Source organism: Notamacropus eugenii, chromosome 2, assembly GCF_028372415.1.
Source record: "Notamacropus eugenii isolate mMacEug1 chromosome 2, mMacEug1.pri_v2, whole genome shotgun sequence".
In the NCBI taxonomy this organism is placed as follows: Eukaryota; Metazoa; Chordata; class Mammalia; order Diprotodontia; family Macropodidae; genus Notamacropus; species Notamacropus eugenii.
Genome location: NC_092873.1, coordinates 109789760 through 109814451, shown reverse-complemented (window position 1 = coordinate 109814451; position 24692 = coordinate 109789760). Strand labels below are relative to the sequence as shown.

The 24692-nt window shown below is 37.7% G+C and overlaps 1 pseudogene; it reads right to left on the bottom strand.

The window, feature by feature from the left end:
• Positions 1 to 3406: 3406 nt before the first annotated feature.
• LOC140523655 (tubulin beta chain-like) lies at positions 3407 to 7712 on the bottom strand (annotated as a pseudogene).
• Positions 7713 to 24692: the final 16980 nt, after the last annotated feature.

Below are 24692 nucleotides of genomic sequence, written 5' to 3'. Positions count from 1 at the left end.
AATCAGAGGTCTGGAATTCAAGGCATAGCTCTCCCTTAGGACCTGAGAGATGAATGCTTGAACAATCATATGACTTCCCTGGGTCTCAGTTTTCTCATCTGTAGAATGAAAGGAGCTGGATTAGATTACATCTAAGGTCTTTTCCAGCTTTGAGTCTACAATATAGGATTCAGTCTGTAGATTCTTTTAAGTTATATTACTCTCTTTACTATATTTGCCTATCCCAGAACATTTTATTCCTTTCTAATTATTTAGATCTTTTATATCTGTAAAGATTATTTTGTAGATGGATTTATATATGTCCTGTGTGGGTTAACTGCCAGAAGTACAATTTTAAATTTGGTTATTTTAAATACTATCTTTATATTTTTTGTGGGCTTTCATGTACATATGCATGTATATATAAATATCAATATACATATTTATATTATGTGTGTGTTGTATAGATAAACATATACATATATGTACATACATGCACCTATGTGCAGTGTGTGTATACACACACATACATAAATACATAAATACATGGCACAGCTAGGTGGCACAATGGATAGAGTACAAGAGCTGGAGTCAGAAAGACCTGAGTTCAAATCTACCCTCAGATACTACTAGCTGTGTGACCCTGGGAAAGTCACTTCATCATATTTGCGTCAGTTTCTTCATCTGTCAAATGAGCTAGAAAGGGAAATGGCAAACCACTCCAGTATCTTTGTCAGGAAAACCCCAGTTAAGGTCATGAAGAGTTGGACATGAGTGAAATGAGTGAACAACATATACACATATGTATATGTAGGTATATGTACATATACCTACATATTTTCCTTGTATAGACACATCTTCATTTATCTATTTATACATATACATACATCATATACATGCACACATGTGTCTGCACACATAATTATATGCATATTTGTATGTTTGCTGGTAATTTTAATGAATTTATCTTATATGCCAATCCTTTGCTGAATTATTTTTAGCAATTCAATTTCAGTTTTTTGTTGTTAATTCTCTAGGGTTTTTTCCCCTGCAAGTCAACATATCATCTTCACATAGAGTTTTTTCTCTTCTGTTTACTAACCATTATTCCCTTATTTCATTTTTCTTCTCTTTCAGTCCTCCATAAAATTCTCCTTCCCAGTGTTATTGAAGGCTACATGAGCAAAGTTCGGGTTCTGGCAACTTCTACTGTACCTGTACTAGCCAAGTGTGAGCATGATCTTGGCAAAAGACCAGGCTGGTTTTCTGAAGAGCAAGCTAGGTAAATACAGAAAAGTTCTTTACCAGTAGGCTAGCCAATTGGTGACTGATTAATTCTTTGTCCATAGCAATCCACAAAACAAAGGAAAATACAAACAAACTCTTGTGAGACCCTTGTCCAAAGATCCAAGGAACATTCTACTAGAAGTACATTCTGTCAATATTAACATTCTCACCATAAATGAAATAGAATATAGAAGGAAATTTAAATTGAAGCTTAAGGTTTACCATTCTATAAGTAGTCTTTAGTGGGCCTCCTTAATCTTCATTAATGTCTTCTGAAATAATCTCCAATGCATCCAGTATTTTGTTTCTACGTAATTATTTGCATGTTTGTCCTTTCCTCCATCTCTCACTCCCCACCATTAGACTATCAGCTCCTTGAGAGAAGGAATTAATTTCTGCCTTTCTTTGCATCCCCACATTGTACTGGGCACATAGTAGGTACTTAATATTTGTTAGGCTTATTGACTTGACTAAATGAAAAGGAGGCTCCTCTTGGAGAAGCAAATAAAAGAATCAGAGTTGGTTTTATCATTCATCCAAAGGCAACAAGAAACATAATTTCCATGGGATATTTAGATATCCTGTATTGCGGGGTGTGTAATAAGCATTTGCTAGGAAATAAATGAGACCTATGTACTAACATCTTTTGCAAAGTCTGAAGATGTTGAGAAATTCTGTGAAGAATTCAATGAGAACCTAAAAATTAAATCAAAGTATTCTGATACTTAGTGCCTTCATTGCAAAGGTGGGCATTGGTGAGGATGATTTTTAAAAAGGGATAGAAAAAATATATATCAAGAAGAAGGAATGGAAGGGATCAAAGACTTGTTGACTGTGTTGAAACCTCATCTGTATACATTATGATAACCCAGGGAAAAAAACTATTACTTACCTTTGCATCATCTCTAGCCATTCACTTAACGTATCTTACCATCTACCTGCCCCATTGCCATTCTTTCTTTGCTGTGCCACCTTCAGTCTCTGATCTGGCACTGGAGCTTTTACTCTAAGGCTCTTTGTTCCTCATTGGTGAGGGTTTGCCATACCTAGGTGCCCCTAGACCCACCATGATGCCTTCTGGTTATACCCTAAGGCTTCTTAAACTTTTCTACTCAAGATCCCTTCAGCACCAAAACCCAAAGTTTTTTTTCCCCTCATTTCCTGTTTATTTTGGGGTTTGGGAGGGTCATCTTTGCAATATGAAAAAAAGCACAAAGTTCAACACAAAACAGAAACCTTAGAAGTGAAGGGGGAAGAGCCCAAGATAGAAATTACAGAAGTGGAAAAGATGAGAGAAAGTGAAGGAAAGGTTTGATGACGGGAAGGGAAGTGTCCTGTTGCACCTGCTCCTTTCTTTTGGAGGGGAATTGATTTTTGGGGGGAGTGGAAGAAAATTGTAATCCTCCCCAAATGAGGCCCTTATCTGGAATTTTGGGAGTTGAAGCAGTTCTCACTTCTCAGATTGGGGAAGGATGAGTGGGTTCCAAAGTGAGGGGAGGAAAAAGAACTGAGGGGGGAAGCGCACCTGGCAGAGTGAGGCACAGATGCCTCCAAAGAAAAACGAACACTTGGGAAAGAAACCAGAACTGGGGGGGGGGGGGGGAGAATAATACTATCAACACTTCCTCCATAACTGGGGTAGAGAGAGAGATAAAGGGAAAAGGAACCTGGAAATAGGTATATGAGAAGTTGGGGAATATTTGGAGATAATAGTTACAGAAGGAAGCCTGGTTCCTCCAACAGACTTTTATGGAATGGAACCCTCAGTTTCCTCCCATCCTCACAAGCACCCACCAAGAGAACTCTCTCCACTACGAATATAACATTTTGGTCCCCTTCTTCATCAATGGAAGACAAAGAGTCCTGGACCTTTCCTCTTGGTCACCATTTTAGTTCAGGGCACTTAGTGGGCACAAAGACCCCTAAATTGAGGTTCTCTTGGAGAGAACTCTGGGAGTGGGGAGAAAAGAGTTTATTACTGAGGTGACAGGTCATAAAGAAGGAAAAACAGAGCAGAGAGCTCAGCACTCACAAAGGAGAGAAAAACAGGATGGAGGCAAAAAGGCAATTTTAGAAGAAAAGAGTGGTGGGGAAAGAATGTTGGAAGAAATGAGAAGATTGAGGTGGCAGGGTATCTCCCTTAGGCCTCTTCCTCCACCTCCTCACTGAAATCTTCCTCCTCTTCAAGCAGTGGCATCCTGATATTGTGGGTACTCAGAAATGAGGCCATTCATGTTGCTCTCAGTTTCAGTGAACTTCTCCTCATCCATCCCTTCCCCTATGCCTCAATGGAGAAAGGCCTTCCGGTGGAATATGGCAGTCAGCTGCTCTGAGATGTGCTTGAAGAGCTCCTGGATGACAGTTTTGTTGCCACTGAAGGTGACCACCATCTTGAGCCAATGGATTGGGATATCACAGACAGCGTTCTTGATATTATTGGGGATCCACTCAATGAAGTAACTATTATTTTTGTTTTGCACATTGAGTGTTTGTTCATCTACCTCCTTCGTGGACATCTGACCATGGAAAACAGCAACAATGGTGAGGTATCAGCCATGGTGAGGGTCACATGCTGTCATCATGTTCTTGGCGTCAAAGATTTTCTGGGAGTGGAGCAGGGCCAAGATGGTGGAATAGAAGGACAGACCTGCTCTAGCTCTCCCCCCGTAGCCCATAAAATACCTGTAAAAATGACTCTAAACAAACTCTAGAGCAGCAGAAGCCACAAAATGATAGAGTGAAACAGATTTCTAGCCCAAGACAGCCTGGAAGGCTGACAGGAAATGTCTATCACATCAGGCTCAGAGCAAAGCACAGACCAGCATGGGCTTCACAGCACGGACAGGACTGGAGCAGGCTTCAGGATGTGGAATCACAGGCAGCTGCTGCAGTTTCCAGATTTCTAAACCCACAAACACCAAAGATAGCTTCAAAGGTCAGTAAGAAAGCTCTTTCCCCTGGGTAAGAGGGGAGCATAGTCTGTCCCCAAGTGGTGGCAGCCACTCCAGCAGCAAGGTTCACTTTTGGAGCCCTCAGCCTAAAGACCCTGGGGGAATCGAGTATCTGATCTGGGTCTCAGTCCTGAGTGGCCGCCTTGGGGTGAGGAGAAGTGCTGGTGTGGTGGAGCTAGTGGTGGCTGTGGAGAGGGAACTCTGTTTGCAGTTCCAGGGCAGAAAAGAATGCTTGTGGTTGTTCACAGACCAGAGTGCAGGTCAGGAGAGGAATAAACTCCTCTCCCTTGATTGTGCCACCTTAGAGGAACTGAGAACTTACAGGTCCCTAGAGATATCTCAGAGAACAGTTGCACAAAACCTCTGAAGCCTAGGGTAGTATACCCTCCACTTGACAAAGGACTCAAAAGTCAAGTGACTGGCTGGGAAAATGTCTAAAAGTGGGAAAAAAATAAGATAATAGAAGATTACTTTCTTGGTGAAAAGAAAGTAATTCTTTCATTCTTCCATTCTTTCAGATGAAGAAGAGCAAAGCATACCATCAGAAGAAGACAGCAAGGTCCAGACTTCTACATCCAAATCCTCCAAAAACATATACAATGGTCTCAGGCCATGGAAGGGCTCAAAAAGGATTCTGAAAATCAAGTAAAAGAGGGGGAGGAAAAATTGGGAAGAGAAATGAGAGCAATGCAAGAAAATCATGAAAAGTGAGTCAGTAGCTTGCTAAAGGAGACCCCAAAAAATGCTGAAGAAAATAACACCTTTAAAAATAGACTCAAAGGGCAAAAGAGGTCCAAAAAGTCAATGAGGAGAAGAATGCTTTAAAAAGTAGAATTGGCCAAATAGAGAAGGTGGTTCAAAAGCTTACTGAAGAACATAGTTCTTTAAAAATTAGAATCAAGTAGATGGAAGCTAATGAATTTATGAGAAACCAAGAAATTACAAAATAAAACCAAAAGAATGAAAAAATAGAAGACAATGTGAAATATCTCATTGGAACAACAACTGACCTAGAAAATAGATCCAGGAGAGATAATTTAAAAAATTATTGGTCTGTCTGAAAACCATGATCAAAACAAAGAGCCTAGACATCATCTTCCAAGAAATTACCAAGGAAAATTGCCCTGATATTCTAGAACTAGAGGGTAAAATAAAAATGGAAAGAATTCACCAATCACCTTCTGAAAGAGATCCTAAAAGGAAGATGCCTAGGAATACTGTAGCTAAATTCCAGAGTTCCCAGGTCAAGGAGAAAATATTACAAGCAGCCAGAAATAAACAATTCAAGTACTGTGGAAATACAATCAGGATAACACAGGATTTAACAGCTTCTACACTAAAGGAGTGAAGGGCTTAGAATATGATATTCTAGAGGTCAAAGGAGATAGGATTAAAAGCAAAAATCACCTACCCAGTAAAATTTGTTATAATATTTTAGGGGAAAATGGAATTTCAATGAAATAAAGGACTTCCAAGCATTCTTGTTGAAAAGTTCAGAGCTGAATAGAAAATTTGACTTTCAAATACAAGAATCAAGAGAAACATGAAAGAGTAAACAGGAAAGGGAAGCCTCAAGGAACTAATTAAAGTTGAACTGTTTACATTCCTACATGGAAACATGTTATTTGTAAATCATGAGACCTTTTTCAGTATTAAGGTAGTAGAGGGCATATATCAGCAGAGGGCAAAGGGTCAGCTGAATATGCAGGGAGAATAAATTAAAATTTTAAATTAAAAATTAAAATTTACTGTTGAGTGGAATGTACTAGGAGTAAGAGAAAGGGAGAGGTAAAATGTAGCAAATCATCTCATATAAAAGAGACAAGAAAGATCTTTTACAATGGAAGGAAAGAGAAGGGAGATGAAATGAAATAAGTGAGCCTTACTCTCATGGGATTTGACTTAAGGAGGGAATAACACACACTCAAGTGGATATTGAAATCTATTTTACCCTGCATGAAAACAAGGGGGATAGAGATAAGAGAGGGAAGAAAATAGAAGGGACAGCAAATTGGGGAAAGGGATAATCAGAAGCAAACACTATTGTGGGAGGACAGGTCAAGAGAGAGAATGGGATAAATGGATGGCAGGATAGGACAGAGGGAAATGTGGTTAGTCTTTCACAACGTAATTATTGTGGAAGTGTTTTGCATTGTTACACATCTGACCTATATTGAATTGCTTGTTTTCTCAATGAGGGTGGGTGGAGAGGGAGGAAGGGAGAGAATATGGAACTGAAAGCTTTAATAATGAATATTAAAAAAATGTTTTAGCATGCAACTGGAAAATAAGATATACAGGCAGTGGGGTACAGAAATCTATTTTGCCCTACAGGAAAATAGAGGGGAAGGGGATTGAAGAGGGAGGGGTAATAGAAGGGAGGACAGACTGGAGGAAAGGGTGGATGGGGTCCATGCTCTCCTATGGTGGGGAGTGGGAAGAAATGGGAAGAAAATTTTGAATTCAAATTCTTGTGGAAGTGAATGTTGAGAACTGAAAAATAAATAAATCACATATATATATCACACACACACACACACACACACACACACACACACACACACACACACACATATATATATATATATATATATATATATATATATATATATTTTAAACTTGCTGGGTGAGCCCAGGCACAGTTAGCTAACATACTATTGGCTCCCAAGACTGGTGAAAAGGGCAAAGCCAGCCATGAAGAAGTGGAGTTGAGGGAAAGGGACCATGTTTATGGCCAATTTGTGGACGTCAGCATTAAGCTGTTCAGGAAAGTGAAGGTAGGTAGTGACACCATTCATGGTAGCAGAGACTAGATGGTTAAGGTCATCATAGGTTGGCGTGGTAGCTTGAGGGTTCAGAAGCTGATATCATAGACTGCTTCATTATCACTGCAGTAGGTTTCATCTGTGTTCTCTACTATAGAGTAGAACAAAGTAGACAGAGAGTGTGGCATTGTAGGCACGGTAACCAAGACCTTGGATGATGGAATCACGCTGAAGGTATTCGTAATTCGGTCAGGGCACTCTTCTTGGATCTTGCTGATGAGTAAGGTGCCCATCCCTGAGCCTGCGTCTGCACCAAGTGAGTGGGTGAGCTGGAAGTCTTGCACACCATCACAACTCTTTGCCTTCTTGTGTACCACATCCAAGACTGAATCCACCAGCTCTGCCCCCTCAGTATAATGGCCTTTGGCCCAATTGTTGCCTGCCCTGAACTGAGTAAAGACAAAGTTGATTGGCCTGAATATCTGGCCGTGAGGTCTAGAACGAATAGAATCCATGGTTCCCAGTTCAAAATCAACCAATATGGTCTGGGGAACTTTTTGCCCCCAGTGGCCTCATTGTAGTAGACAGAGATCTGCCCCAACTGCAGGTCTCTATCCCTGTGGCAGTTGCCGGTGGGGTTGATGTCATGTTCATCAGTGATCACCTCCCAGAACTTTGAATCTATCTGATTGCCACACTGGACATCTTGGATATGTATGATTTCTCTCATGGTCAGAATTTACTTTTGCTTGTCTCATGTTATGTGCAGAGAGGAGAGAATGATATGTAAATACATATATACACATATATATGTATATATATATATATATATATATATATACACATGCACACACACAATATATATATGTATACTTATATATATAAACACACACACACACATAGACAGAGAGAAAGAGAGACAGAGAGTGAGAGAGAGAGAGAGAGAGAGAGAGAGAGAGAGAGAGAGTTTTCTCCTTTCCACTGAATGAGCTCTTTTTCAACAGAAGATTCCCTAGAAGGTTGGAGCTGTTATTTCAGAACACAGCTACACAAATATTCTGTCAACCCAAAGTTTAAGAAGTGCTGCAGCATCCTCCTCTCCCTCCCCCTGACTTTTTCTATCTCTGTCTCTCTATCTGTCTCTGTTTCTCTGTGTCTCTCTCACTGTATCTTTTTCTGTCTCTATCTCTGTCTCTGTCTTTCTGTCTGTTTCTCTATATGTCTCTCTCTGTCTCTGTCTCTCTCTGTCTCTTTTTGTTTCTGTCTTTCTCTTTCTCTGTCTCTCTCTGTTTCTGTATCTGTCTCTCTCTTTCTCTCTGTCTCTGTTTCTCTGTCTCTCTGTATCTCTTTCTCTTTCTCCTATCTCTGTCTCTCTGTATATCTCTCTCTATCTCTGTGTTCTCTCTTCTTCTCTCTTTCTCTGTCTTTCTCTATGTCTGTTTCTCTGTCTGCTTCTTTCTCTCTGTCTTTCTCTGTTTCTCTGTCTCTGTTTTGTGTCTCTCTCTTTCTCTGTCTCACTCTGTATCTCTCTGTTTCTCTGTCTCTGTATCTCTTTCTCTGACTCTCTCTATCTCTATGTCTCTGTCTCTGTTTTTCTCAACAGTAATAAAATTAATACTGCCATTCCTAGAAAGAATATGTTATTTAGTTGCCTTATGACTCCATCATCCCTATGACTTCCAAGACCAAACACTCTTCCATGACTCCCCTACATGGATTGTCTTACCTTGTTAGAGTATTAGCTTCCTGAGGTCAGGAACTGCTACATTATTTTTTTTTGTATTTATATTCCTAGCACTTAGCACAGTCCTTGATAAATGCTCAAATTGATTCTCTTATTGTAAGAATCACAGAATTTGAATTCTGACCCATTTGCAAAGAGAATCCCTACTATAATATACCCAACAAGCATCATCTAGTCTTTTGTTGAAGGTCTAGAAGGAAAGGGAACCTGCTGATTCTAGAGACAACCAATCTTATTCTGGATGGCCCTAATTGCTAACAAGCTTTTTTTAACCCCCAACATCCATTGTAACTGACTCTTTGTCCCTTCTGCCATCACTTCAATACATTGTTCCTGGTTCCACCCTCTGGAGCCAAGCAGAACACGTCTATTGCCTCCTGTAGAGGCACCCAATCCATCCATTTGAGAAAAGAATTAGTAGTTGAAGACTTAGAAAGAGAGATAGCTAGGGGGTGTAGTAGATGGAGTCCTGGCCCTGGAGTCAGGAAAACTCATCTTTCTGAGTTCAAATCTGGCCTCAGACACTATCTCTGTGACCCTGGGCAAGTCACTTAACTGTTTGCCTCTGTTTCCTCTTCTGTACAATGTCCTGGAGAAGGAAATGGCAAACCACTCCTGCATCTTTAACAAGAAAATCCCAAATGGGTTCACAAAGAATCAGACATGAGTGAAAATGACTGAACAACAGGCATGATGAACAGCAAATAACATCATCAGAAAATGAAATTAAATATATTACAGCAGATGGAAAACAACTCATTCCTAATGTGGGAGTGCATGAGCCATATCTGTGTGTGGTCAGAACACTGACTTTTTAGAGCAAAGATCACAATTAAAACCAATCTGCAAAAGAGAAGAAAATGAGAAAAGGACATATACAAGGGAAACAACGCAATCCTAACCTATTCAAACTAGCTATTGGTAATGAAAAGCAGATAATCAAAGAAAAGACATAGACACAGACTATATCAATTTCTTATGAAAGTTTTAAATGATTTAAATCAATCCCTGTAACAAGGAGAACAAAAAAGTCTTAAAAATTCCTTACTCAGCAAACACTTCACTTACTTGCCAAGTGGAGGGATATGGCAGCCAAAGGCAACACTGCTTAAGAATATAAACTTTGTAAATTCTTATGAAGGATGATGAACAATTATGAGCAGCATTGCCTCATAAAACAGAGAAGCGGTGGAAGGCTGAGGGAAATTATCCCAAGGGCATTTAAGGATGAGACTGGAAAAGTGGAAAATCTGTGAAGTTTTCTTGCTGCCATTTTTTAATATCAAACACAGGTTCAAAAAAGTCAATTTCATCGAATACAAGACAGGGAGGTCACAATTAGGCAGCATCCCCTCTTTAAAAGAGTTTTTAGTGAAATTCAGAGGGCAGAATAAGGAGTGGTATATGGAATTTCCAAAGAGATCATATAGACTGGAAATAAAGAAAATATTCTTAACAATTAGAAATACAGATAAATTGTACAGATTGCTTTGAGAGGTGGTGGGTTCTGGATTAGAGGCTGAATGGGCCTTCTTGAGTATGATCTACTGAGATTCTTATTTTGGAATAGATTTGACTAATTAGTCACTTAAATCTCTTTCAAATGTGAAATTCTGTGACTGAATAATGATACTGATAAACTGATATACTGATATACTGATAAACCAGTATAATGATATTGGTTTAAAATCCTCTTTCTCAGCATCACCCCTACCTGATCTGGGCATCAGAACAATATTTGTCTTTGAAAGCAATGTGGTAAGGTTCCTCCTCTTCCTACTTTTGAAGACAATTAGGTGGCATGGAAATTATCTGAGCTTTTTTTTTATTTATTTGGTGATAAAATTGACTTGTGAATCTATCTGGTCCAAAATTGTTTTCCTTGAAAGTCTATTTATGGCTTGATCAATTACTTTTCTGAGGTTGAACTGCTGAGATGATTTATTTCCCACTTTGTTAATTTGGGAACTTTAAACTTTATACACATTCATCCATTTCATTAAATTTTTAACTTTATTAAAGGATTATAACTAAAAGTTTTTGAAAATTTTCATTTTCTTTTCATTTATTGTTTTTATGTTCATATTTTATTTTGGTGATTTCCTTTGCTTGTTTTAAGACTAAATTTGTCAATGATTTATCAATTTTATCAGCCTTTAAAAACCTTTTTTGTTTTGAATTTTAGTTCAATTATAAATTTTAAAAAAATGTTGCTCTTCAGTTTAAAATTTTTTCTCTGTTACACATGTTTTTTATTGGTAATGACTTGTTTTTATTATTCATTAAACTTTAAATTCAGTTGATTAGTTTCTTTTTTCTCTTTTTGTAATTGTAAGGGACCAGAGATTAGGATTTGCTTCTAAAAACTGCTTTAGTTACACTTTGCAAATTTTGAAGTGTATCATTGTTACCACCCTCTTTAATAAAATATCTTTGTTATTTCTATGATTTGTTTTGATTCACTCACTTAGGAAATCAGTTTTTAGTCCATGTAGATTGCATTTTTATTCCTGTTTGCTTTATTGACTATTTTTATTTTATTTTTATTGCATCATAATCTGTAGAAGATTTGTCAGTGTCAGCTAATGAGGACCTGCAACATTGTCTCCCTTCTCTTACTGGAATGCTGAGAGCAAGGAAAAGTTAGTCAAAGTAGAAGGCCAAATCTGCGGTCAGCAAGTGCCTTTCAAAAAGCATCTCCAGCCAAACAAAAGGGCTCTTCCTTACCAAGGTGGTTGGTAGATCGAAACCAGTTAGAGAATGTAACACATGCTCCAAAGTCTCTCCAGTGTAATTCTGTTATGAGTCACCATGATTCTCCTGGAAGTAGGTACCCCAGACTTTCCATGTAGGAATTTGGAGCAGCAACACTGGGTACAAATTCATAAGGACTGGCCTTAATATTCAGTCCCTAATAAAATTTGCAAAGGTACTTTTTGATATGTAATTTGCTTCATCTATTTGCTTATAAGAATCCCTCTTAATCGTATTTTGGAGTAAAATGATTCCATCTCTGTATGAGTTAATAATAATGATTAAAATTTATATGACACTTTTGGATTTTTTTCAGTTTTTCACATAAATTTTCCAAGATCTTTCTACTAGAAACCTTCCCCAATCCCTCTTAATTCCAGTGACTTCCCTCTATTATTTTTCTGTATCCTTTATAGAGCTTGTTTTGCATGCAATTGTTTGCACATTGTCTCCCCCTTTAGATTGTAAGTCCCTTGCAAGCAAAGGATGTCTTTTTGTCTCTTTTTGTATTCTCAGAGCTTAGCCAGGTGCCTGGCACCTAGTAGGTGCTTAATAAGTGTTGATTGATTAGTTGAGTTACACCTTCCTGCAACCCAGTGAGGTAAGTATTATCTGTATTGTTTTATCCATTTAAATGTAACCCATGACCTGAAAAGAGACTCTTCCTATAAGGGATGCTAATTTTGGACTCCATCAAAATCCAGATTCTTCCTGGGTGACTAACCCGGTTTTGTTATTTAAATACCCTCGCACATTCATTAGGCTCTCACTCCAGAATTCTGGGAAAAATCTCTTAAATAAACCTTAGGTATAGCTAATGCCTAGTGTCTCCTCTACAAGGTCAAGTCCCTTCAGAAAGGTACTCACTAAACAAAGCAGTAGATATCAGAAACAGGAGAGCTTTTTATTTCCTAAATCACCAAAGAAATGCTTAAAACACAAATGGCTTGAAAACAATCATTAATACTTAAAGCATCATAGAATCATAGACTTAAAGCTAAAAAGAAACTCAGAGGTCATTTAATTAAATCTCATTTTATAGATGAGAAAACTGAGGCCCATGGAGGTTCAATGATTTGCTCAGGACCACACAGGTAGTGTCAGAAGCAAACATGAAATACTAATCCTATTTAGAGAACATTATGAAATACAAAATGGATAATTTTCATTACATTAAATTGAAAAGTTTTTATACAAGCAAAACCAATGCAACCAAAATTAGGAGGGAAGCAGAAAACTAGGAAAGAATTTTTTAAAACCAGTGTCTCTATAAAGGCTTCCTTTCTAAAATATATAGAGAACTGAGTCAAATTTATAAGAATATAAGTCATTCCCCAAATAATAAGTGATCAAAGAACAGGCAGTTTTCACAGGAAGAAATTAAAGGTATCATGTGAAATAATACTCTAAATCACTATTGACTAGAGAGATGCAAATCAAAATAACTCTGAGGCACCACATCACACCTATCAGATTGGCTAACATGACAAAACAGGAAAATGATAAGTGATGGAGAAGATGTGGATTGGAACACTAATATGTTGTTGGTGGAGTTGTGAACTGATCCAGCCATTCTGGAGAGCAATTTGAATTAGGCTCAACGGCTATTAAAATGTGCATAGCCTTTGACCCAGCAATACTACTTCTATGACTGTATCCTAAAGAGATCATAAAAATGAGAAAACATACAAAATATTTATTTATACATATACAAAAATATTTATAGCAGCTCTCTTTGTTGTGGCTAAGAACTGGAAATTGAGGGGATGTCCATCATTTGGGGAATGGCTGGACAAGTTGAGGCATATGAATTTAATGGAGTACTTTGTGCTATAAGAAATGATGAACAGGTGGACTTCAGAGAAACCTAGAAAGATTTACATGAACTGATGCTGAGTGAAGTGAGCAGAACCAGGAGAACATTATACACAGTAACAGCTACCTTGTGTGATGACTGATTTTGATAGACTTAGCCCTTCTGAGCAATTTAAGGACCTAAAACAATTCCAAAGTACTCATGATGGAAAATGCCATCCACATCCAGAGGAAGAACTATGGAGTCTGACTGCATAAAGAATGAAGCAGACTATTTTCTTTTTTTGTTTGTTTGTTTTATCAATTTGTTTTGTTTTTTCTTTTTCATGGTTTCTCTCATTCGTTATAATTCTTCTATACAACATGAGCAATGTGAAAATATGTTTAATAGGAATGTATATGTAAAGCCTGTATCAGATTGCAGGCTGTCTTGGGGAGGGAGGGATGAGTGAGGGGAAAGAGAGCGGAAAAAATTTAAAACTTATAGAAATAAATGTTGAAAACTAAAAATAAATAAACTTTTTAAAAAAGAAATAATAGTCCTATCTTATACTCTTTTAGAACTAAAGTGTCCCAGGAAACATGTGGGATGATTCAACAGATATTACATATTCCTCTCAGATCTATGCTGTGCAAGCATCTCACAAAGTTCTGATCTTCTGGTCAGCTACACATGGCTCCAAAGTTCTTTCAGCTTCAAAATCCAACAGGCAGTGGCATCCTTCTAACCCAAGAACCTGCTACAAAAATCATTTCCTGCTGGACAACCAGTAACAAGTGGAGAATTCTTTTGTTAAACAAATTAGTTATTTATTTTTAGTTTTCATCATTCATTTCAATAAGATTTTGAGTTCCAAATTTTCTCACTATCTATTCCCTCCCTCCACCCAAGATGGCACATAATTTGATATAGGTTTTACATATATATATTCACATTGAACCTATTAGTTCATTAGTCATGTTGTAAATAAGAATTAGAACCAATGGAAGAAACCATGAGATAGCACAAACAAAAAAAGAAAAAAGAGAGAGAGAACAAATAATATGCTTCAATCCACATTAAGACTCCAAAATTCTTTCTCTGGATGTGGACAGCATTTTCCATCATGAGTCCTTTGGAGTTGTCTTGGACCCTTGAGTTGCTAAGAAGAGAAAAGTCTATCAAAGTCAGTTATTGCACATTTTGGCTGTTACTGTATACAATATTCTCCTGGTTCTGCTTACTTCACTCAGTATCAGTTCATATAAGTCTTTCCAGGTTTTTCTGAAGTCTGCCTGTTCATCATTTCTTTTAGCACAATAATATTCCATTATATTTATATGCCATAACTTGTTCAACCATTCCCCAACTGATGAGCATCCCCTCAATTTCCAATAATTTGTCACCACAAAAAGAGCTGCTAAAAATATTTTTGCATTTGTAAGTCCTTTTCCTTTTTTTATGATCTTTTTTGGAATATAGACCTGGTAGTGGTATTGCTGGATCAAAGAATATACACAGTTTCATAGCCCTTTTGACCTCATTTCAAATTGCTCTTCAGAATGGTTGGATCAGTTCACAACTCCACCAACAATGCATTAGTGTTCCAATTTTCCCACATCTCCATCATTTATCATTTTCCTATTTTGTCATGTCAGCCAATCTGATAGGTATGATGTGGTACCTCAGAGTTGTTTTGATTTGCATTTCTCTAATCAATAGTGATTGAGAGCATTTTTTCACATGATTATAGATAGTTTTAATTTCTTTATCTAAAAACTACCTGTTCATATCCTCTGACCATTTTTCAATTGGGGAATGATTTGTATTCTTATAAATTTGACTCAGTTCTCTATATATTTTAGAAATGAAGCCTTTATCAGAGACAGTAGTTATAAAAATTGTATCCCAGTTTTCTTCTTCCCTCCAAATTTTGGTTGCTTTGGTTTTGTTTGTGCAAAAACTTTTCAATTTAATGTAATCAAAATTATCCATTTTGCATTTTGTAATGTTTTCTATTTCTTGTTTGGTCACAAATTCTTCTGTTCTCCTTATATCTGACAAGTAAACTATTCCTTGCTCTCCCAGTTTGCTTGAAGCACTAGCCTTTATATCAAAATCGTGCACCCATTTTGACTTTATTTTGGTATACAGTGTAAAACCTTGATCTATTTCTTAGCCAACGCCAAGTAGTTTTGATGATTGTTGCTTTATAATACAATTTAAGATCTGATATGGCTAGGTCCAAGTATAGAATTCTTGACCTCTTGAAATCACTTGGTCATAGAAGTTTCTATTTCTAAGTAATAGAAATCCTACTTCTAAAGATCATTTTATGGTCAATTGGGTTCAGCAAAAGAAACACAAAACAGAAGAGACCATTGCTGTTGGTGTGGAGAGAAGGCCAAAAAATCTCCTCCTTCCCTTCTCCCAATACCCTCGTTTGAAATCCAAACGAGTGTTGGTGTTGCCTGTGTTCCAACAAAAAGGCCACCTCAAGAGAGACTTGGAAGCCACCTTTCTTCTCTGCTCATAGCTCACAGAGTGGGCAACTCTTCCTGGCTCAGTAGCCAGTTATCCCTGGCACAGCACTTAGTCACAGCGACCAACCAGAAGCCACTGGCTTTATGTGTCCTTTAGCAAGGGACCAAAGCATGTGGTCCACTGGAAGAGGCCAAGGTTCATGCCTGGCCCCATTGCTTCATTACATAAATGCAAGAAAACAGACTCAGGAAAGTTAAGTGACTTGCTTACAGCCACATAATTAGTGTCAGTAGGAGGATTTGAACCTGTTCATGACTCCAAATCCTGAACTTCATTTACCACACTGCCTTGGCATTCCTTTTGGGTGGTATCCTGGGGCTTATTTCCCCAATCTGACTTTTCCCTCGATTTTTGAAAATTCCAAGAAATTGACTTGTATGAATTCCTGCAATATTCCTGCAAAATTCCTGCAGACTATTTCTTCATATATTTCTAAAAGATAACATTTTAGGTTGTTTCACTGAGCTCTGCCCTCTATTACATTCAGTTATTTTGTTGTTCAGTCATTTTTCATTCTGGGCAAGTCACTTAACCCTAATTGCCTCATCCTGGGTCATCTCCAGTCATCCTGATGAATATCTGGTCACTGGATTCAGATGGCTGTGGAACAGAAGTGAGGCTGGTGACCTGCACAGCCCTCCCTCACTCAAAACAAAGTCAAGTGCAAGTCATGTCATTATTTCTCTGAAGGCATGGTCTTCTTCGTCAACGAAGGACTAACACACACATTCATATCTGACTCTTCATGAACCCAGTTGGGGTTTTCTTTGCAAAGATATTGAATTCTTTGATATTTCCTTCTCCTGTTCATTTTATAGTTGAGGAAACTAAAGCAAACAGAGTTCAAGGTTAAGTGACTTGTCTAGAGTCACACAGCTAGAAAGTATCTGAGGCTGGATTTGAACTCAGGAAGATGAGTCTTCCTGACTTCAGACCTGGTACTCTATGCATTGCACCTAGTTACCCCATACATTCAGTTATGAAGAGCTCAGATCTTTATATTTCAATAATTTTTATTGTGAACTTAACACACATTTACACATATACACATATATAATACATAAGTATATATTATATACACATGTGTGTACACATAAGCATATGTACAGCAGAGCATAAAAAGAAGATAAAGTATGAAATTATGAATCTCTATTCTATAACAAATTTCACCAGCTGCCATCAAAACTGCTTCTTTCTTGTGCCTTCTTCTCTTCTCTCCTATGCATTTTAAAAAAGTGCAATGACTTTCTTTTGTTGTTGTTTTGGCATCAACATTGCAAGCTCCCTCTTAATCTCCATATATTACCTCCCAATTAAAAACAAAAACAGTTTGTAATAAGTAAATGTTGTGAAATATTACCAATCTACCCAGTGGCTATATCTGAAAATCTATGTCTCTCCGCAACTTGAATCCATCGCTTTTTTATAAGAAAGTGGGGAACATGTTTCCTCACAGGTCAAATCATTGCTTTGATTATAGTTTGGAAGCCCAAGTTATTTTTCCTTACCAAATTGTTGTTATTGGAGAACAAATTCTTTTGCTCCTGTTCACTTCACTTTGCATCAGCTCATACAAATCTTCCAAAAATTCTTTCATTTTTTATGGCACAACAATCAATCAATCAATCAATCAATATTTATTAAGGACTTACTACATGCTGGACACTGTGCTAAATGCTGTAGTGTTGCATTTCATTTATATACCATAATTCGTTCAACTATTCCCCAATTGATGTATACCCCTCTTAGTATCCCATTTTTTGGCCTTTTCCCCTTTCTTTTAAATTTGAGCTCTGTCCCCCAAGGTGGAAGGGGCACTGTAGTGGCTGCAGCCCCTGACTGTTCACCTGGTGTTGTACTGATGTTTTGCTGAGGCCCCGGGGGGACACTGATGTTCAGTGCTGTGCTGAGGGAATGGGGTGCAGGGAGACTGGTCCAGCTGGAAGCCCTAGAGATCTGGCAGCTTACCTGGTGCTGAGCTGGGGTTCTAGAGGTGGTGTCTGTCTTGTGCTGAGGCCATGTGGGGTGTTTCTGTGTTTCCCTAGGGGTGGGAGGGGATGGGGCTACACTGAAGCACAGAAGTCTGACCTCTGGAGGATGCCTATTTGCCTGGGGCTACACTGAAGAAGCAGTGGTTCCCAGGGCTTGCATCTGCTGGTCCCCCTGGCTATGCTAAGGCATGTGGGTGTCCTGGTTTTAGGGTTTGTCTGATTTACCACATTGGGGCTCAGGAGCTCCTGCTGGTTTACTGAAGTGAGGCTTGCTAGAACACTTCCTGTCCTGGACTGTGCTCTCCTTTCATCCTAGTGAGACAGACTTTTCTTGCTGATCTTCCAAATTTATCGGGCTAAAAGATTATCTCACCCCATCTTTTTGTTGCTTCTGTTGTTCCAAGATTTGTTTGTGGATACTATTTTATGGTTGTTTGGAGGTAAATATGTGAGAGTTTTAACAGTTTACTGTTTATTCTGCTATCTTGGCTCCCAGAAGTCAACTCAGTTTCCCATTTTTTGATACAACATAAAGTGCTGCCATAAATATTTTTGTGCATATACATCCTTTTCCTCTTTCTTTGATTTCTTTGAGATATAAGTCTAGTTGTAATACTGAGCCAAAGCTCTGTCCAGTTGAGTAATTTTTCTGGAATAGCTCTAAATTGCTCTCCAGAAAAGCTAAATCAATTCTCAGTTCTACCAACAGGGCATTTGTGTGCCTGTGCCTGACCTTCTATACCATCTCCCCATACTTGTCATTATCCTTTTGTGTCATCTTTACCAATATTATGGGTGTGAAGAGAAACTTTGGAGCTGTTTTAAAATGCATTTTTCTAATTATTAGTTATTTGGAGCATTTTTTATTATCACTTTGATAGCTTTGGGTTCATTCCTTGAGAATTGCCTTCTGTATCCATTGATCATTTGTCTATTGGGCAATGACTCTTGTTGTTATATATTTGAATACATTCCCTATATATAGGGACAAAAGACTTTTATTGGAGAAATCTGATGCAAAGATTATTTCCTAGTTATGTTTCACTTCACTCTTTACAAAGAGGAAGAAAATGATAAAAGAATTTTTACTGTTTATAGTCACCACTAATGGTTTGTGTCTAAAGTAATGAGCTTCTATTCCATTGGCCTTTCTCTATCACTGGTTCTTAACTTTTCTTTCTTTTCTTTTCTTTTTTTAATTCCCACTTCAGGATCCACTTTAAGCAGTTGCAATTTGTTTTGCATGGAACTATTCCTCCTTCACTATTATTATGCTTCCTCCTAAGCACCTCCTTCATGTCCCTTCCTGTGTGTGTGTGTGTGTGTGTGTGTGTGTTTGAAAACTTTTCTTTTCATATGCCCCAAGATCAGTTCTGTCTATTGTTCAATTATAAAAATCATATTAGGCTCTATTCTCTGCTGCTACTTGCAATTTCATCTGTCATTTGAGTCATATTATTCCTCCAAAGATCCAATAACTATAAAGATTTTCCACCAAGTATTGTAAACTGTTGGGTTTCCACTTCATGGGGTTTTTTTCCCCATTTATCTTTCATTGATTTTACTTCAATTCTTTATAGATGCTAGACTTTTCTTCATTTTCCTTACTGAACTTATTAACCATAGATTCTTATGGACTATCTAATTTTATTTCTATGTGCCTTTGCATTTATTGTTTTTCATTATTTTCTATTTCTAAATTTCTGTCTTTTCTTTATTTTGTACCATAATTTTTTTTCCTTATTTATTTCATTATATAATATTAGTAACATAGCCTCAATACCTCTTACCTGGGTAGGTCAACATCTACTTACTCTTGAGATTGGACCATTCATTGCAATCTGCCCTCACCCTTCTAGATTTAAGTTCTCAGAGACAGACCACCAATATCATGTTCCTCCTCCAGGGTTCTGTCTTAGGAATTTTTCTCCTTTCAATGATTTAAATGAAAGCCATATAGTTACTTTCAAACTCTCTCAGCATCCTGGGAGTAACCCTGTTGAGGGGAAATATACTCTTCCTACTGTTCATTCTAGTTTAGCCCCCATCAATGCATTTCTCTTTGTACAACCAGACACAACAGGCCATAGTGGACATAGCCTACATACTAAGTATTATATTTATACAAATCAGTCCCTTGTAATACTGATACTTTTGTATCTTAAATATAACTATTGACTTATCAATAAGACAAAAAAGAAAAATAGCATGATAAATAGATAAATAAAATTAAATAGATAAATACATCATAAATTATATTTATACATTATAAATAAAAAAGTGTAAAGCAAATAATATTACATGTGATCTTAGCTCAAATACACTAAAGAATCATCACAGTCATTACAAAAACCTCGGTCACACTCTCCCACCAATGCAATCAGTATCTGTGGAGGAGAAGGGGCACATGCTTGTAGGAATCTAGCAGGAAAGCTCATAAAGGAGGAAAACCCATGGTCTCAGGTTCACTCTCAATTCTGAATTGTAGACTTTGATGTTAGTCCACTTAGGAATATCTGTCTGCACTATACAACACTGCTTCTCTGCTAACTGCTTATCTGTTCTTACAGCTCTGCAGCAATGTCTCCTTATGCAAAAGCATACTCTTTATAAGTTCTTTCAACTTAAAATCATTCTTAAAAGGGTATTTCAGAAGTGTTACCTCTTAATGTTAATTACAATTCTCTTTAAGCTACTTAACAGGCTAGCTATTTTCTCACTCACATGTTGTCCAACTGTAGCAAAGCTCATAGGTCTGTAACTCAGGTAGACTCATTAAGCAAGGCCACTTTGATACAAAGTAGCTACAAAGTCTGTATTTTGTTCTTTCCCTCCTCACACCAGATGGGGCAGCAGAGAGCAACAGGAGTTACTTTAGGAGATCACTAACTCTTTCCAACTAAAGGGTAGGGTAATGGTTATCATTAGCCAATGAAATCAGTTCTCTCTCCCACCAATCAGGAATCACCACTCTGAAGCCTTCAGTCAGCTGAGTGTTTCTAGGTGTCACAAGAACTGACAAAGAAAGCACTTTTTTTTTCCAGTCCCTCCACTGTGTAGATAATTCTTCCACTCAGTTTCTTCTTTCAGTTTTGGGGGGTTTCCAATGCCCTGTTTTCATTCTTCACTATCACTCGCCTTTCACTTAAAAGGAAGCAACTCCCTAAATTTCCTCTATGAAAAAAATTACAGCTGCCTCCAAATGTTTATATGATTTCTAATTTTTAACATTTCACCCATTTTAGTCATAAAACAAACGTTCAAAATGAGCTGATGTTTACGGATGCCTTGAAATTGTAAGTCCTCAGTGTGGTCCAACTTCTCATTTTCTCATCTCACTTTGATACTATACTCCCCTCTACTTATATCTTTCCACTTTTTAATGAATAAAAGTTCTTGCCTTGCCTCTCTAAAGCATGACAATGTTTACATACAAACTAGACCTCATTCTACAACATTCACAAGGTAATTCGGGCATTTCTGTTTATGTTACTGGTCATTATCTGTGTAATACTGCACCAATCCTCACTGAAATGTGCACATATTTTACCAGTTTTTAATCAAAGTTTTTTCTACACTTTTGAAAGCGTTAAAATGTTAATTTATAAAAGCAACAATGTCTTATTTCCTTCAACAGTTGATGTAACTCTTTTACTTCACATAAAACTACTTTTCACTCCCTTTCACTCTTAAGTTTCTCCATATAAGCAGAGCAGTGTATTAAAGGGATAGCACTATACCACATTAAACACTGAAGTATGTTTGGTTTGGTTTTCTTTTTTTTTTTCTTTTCTTTTTTTTACTCCCAGGTAATTTTCCTGTGAGGAAATTTCCATTTTAATTTTTCCCTTTTTTTGTTCTTAGGTTTTTTAAAAATACTTTATTTGGAACATCTGTTGCCATATTGACATAATGAAGAGACGCTGGGCTTCATTATGATCGTTACTCTGTCTTGCCTAAGCTTTCCCACCCCTTTTTAAAAATCCAACTCAAGTATTACCTTCATTAGATAGCCTTCCCAATGGCTAACGTCCTTCTCCCTCAAACTTCTCAGGACTTTCTGATTCTCCCAATTTGGGCTCTTTCCTCTGCCCCAAGCTTGCTTGTATTTATCATGTATATATTTGCTTACCTGTGTTACATACCGTTCTCCCCCCCACCCTCAATAGAACATTGGGACTTGAAGGCAGGAATTGTTCAGTTTGGATCTTTGTATTTTCAGAGACCATCTCTTAAATCCTCACATATTAATAGTATTTCTGGAAAGCAATGGGATATAAAATATAGCAATTTCCAAAGAACTGAAAGTGAATATCACACAGGGGCAATGAGAAAGGCACATGGTGTCTGTGAGTGGGCTACAATAAATGGATGAGAAATTTCAAAGAATATTAGTAAATAATGCTATCAAGAAAATGTATGATAGTTAAGGAGTATTCCACTGTAATCTCTGGATGTTGGGAGAAATTGAGGAAAACCTTTAGCATGATGTGGTGCTTGGAACCCCAACAACACAGTTCAAGGACTGGCTTGCTTCCAGAGACAGGGTCCAGTCCCATCAGCACAAGGGCAAGAGTTACACAAGATAGGTGGCCATGGGTAGATTGGGATTGGCCTTTTTTGGCGAGAACATCCAAACGGGCTGCTAGGTGGTACAGTGGAAAGAGCACTGAACCTGAAGTCTAGAAGACCTGAATGCAAATCTGACCTCAGTCACTTTCAAACTGTATGAACCCAGGTGAGCCACTAAACATTTTTCTGCCTTAATTTTCTCATCTATAAAATGGAAAATAATAGCACGTCACTCCCAAAGTTGTTGTGAGGATAAAATGAGATAATATCTATAAAGCACTTTGCAAAGCTCACATTTCTATATGAACTCTCACTATTATTATTATCATTCATATTGATCAGATCACATATTCATTCTAATATATTCAGTATTTTTATATTTCCAGAGCCTAACACGGTACCTGACACACAGTAGGCACATAATAAATGCTCATTGAATTGGATTACTGCTCCTCTCTATCCTGAAAGAACTTCTAATCCTGGCTGAATGACAAAATTCCAACTGGAAAAAAAAGGAGGAATGTAACCCATTCTTTTATGCATACTTTCTTTCAAATCTCTCTCGTATGAAGCTTCACTCCTATTTAAAGTATGTCTCTATTTCTTACTCACTCACTCACTCACGACAGAGCAAAAAGATATTGAATGACTTTCAGATAAAGTCTTGAAACATTGATAACACGAGCAGAGTGGGGGGAGGGAGAGAAGGGAGACGATTCAATTCTATATGATTTGGTTCCTACTGTTTGAGAAAGAAAAAAATACAAATGCCAAATGAGGTTAACAGTTGCTTTGGAGTAGAAGGTTTTCATTTCTGTCAGATAACATTTTTATTCTGCAGGAATATTAATAAAAGTAGCATGGGTAAAAAAAAAAAACCAGACAGCTAAAAATAATGATGAAAGTATTTGGAAAAATATCTGCCTTGGAAATGAAACAAAAGCTTCAAGTCAATGCCGAAGAGCCAAATTACATTTAATCATAAAAAACTGTCCATGAAATCTTAAGAATTTTTATAAATTTATTGATTCCTTATGGTCATCTGATTCCTATAATCTCACAAACATCAATTTAATTAAGCACTGGGCGGAACATCTCGTATCAAGGAAGTTAAGTCAAAGCACTCTGATTCTAGGGCCAGGGGTATTCTCATGTTAAAGCTAAAAATCATATTTGGGTCAATGTCCCTTAGACAAAGAACAGCTATGAACATGTTTATTTAACTAGGGTTATGGGTAGTTTTCTGTTGGGAGGCAGCAGTGAAGAAAGTACTGACTATGGAGTCAGAGAACCTCAATTCAGATCCTGTTTTTGTTACTTATGTGGCCTTCAACTTATTTAATCTCTCTGTGCCTCAGTTTCCCCATCCATAAATTTGAGGGTTGGACTAGCTGACAGGTGTAAATCTATGATGTAACTACTTAGTCATTTCTGATTCTTCATGATCCCATTTGAAGTTTTCTTGGCAAAGATGGTTTGCCATTTTCTTCTCCAGCTCATTTTACAGATGAGGAAACTGAGGCAAACAGGGTGAAGTGACTTGCCCAGGATCACACAGCTAGTAAGTGTCTGAGGTCTTCTTAACTCCAGGCTCATCACTCTGTCCACTGCATCACCTAGCTGCCTTTGAAATCCATGACCCACTTCATACCAAGACTTCATAGGATATTAACAATAATGTTTATTCTCGTGAAGATGCGTGATGGTTGTGAATTCTGCCACTTTTCAAACAGAGGGTTTCTACTTCACAACACATCGAGAGCTCTGACTAAGTAGCCCATAAGCACCTAGAGGGCAAGGTTTGAGTCCTCCATGTTCTCCTTTCCATTTCCCTTCCTCCTCCAGCAACTAGCACAGTGCTAGATGCATAGATTTAGAATTTGAAAATACTTAATACCATTTAGTCCAAATCCCTCAAGTTTACAGAGGAGAAACTAAAATTCAGAAGAGGGATGTGACAACAAAGGCTGCAAAAGGAGTAAATAGGAGAGATGAAATTCGAGCTCTGGTCTTGTGAGTTCAAATCCAGAGCTTTTTCTACTGTCATGTTATGTCATAAATCCTCGGTGGCTTTGAGTTCTCACCGATGTTAATCTAAGTTAAAGAAGAACTAAAATGGGAGAAGCAGAGGGAGGCAAAGTGGGAGAGAGAGAAGAGAGGAGGAGGAGGAGGGGGGAAGGGAGGAAGCAGGAGATGGAGAGAGGAGGAAAGGGAAAGGGGGTGAAGTGTGAAAAAAGGAAATAGAGAGGGGGAAGAGAAAGGTGGAGGGGATAAAGGATTGGAGGGGGAGAGGAACATGCTCATTCTTCA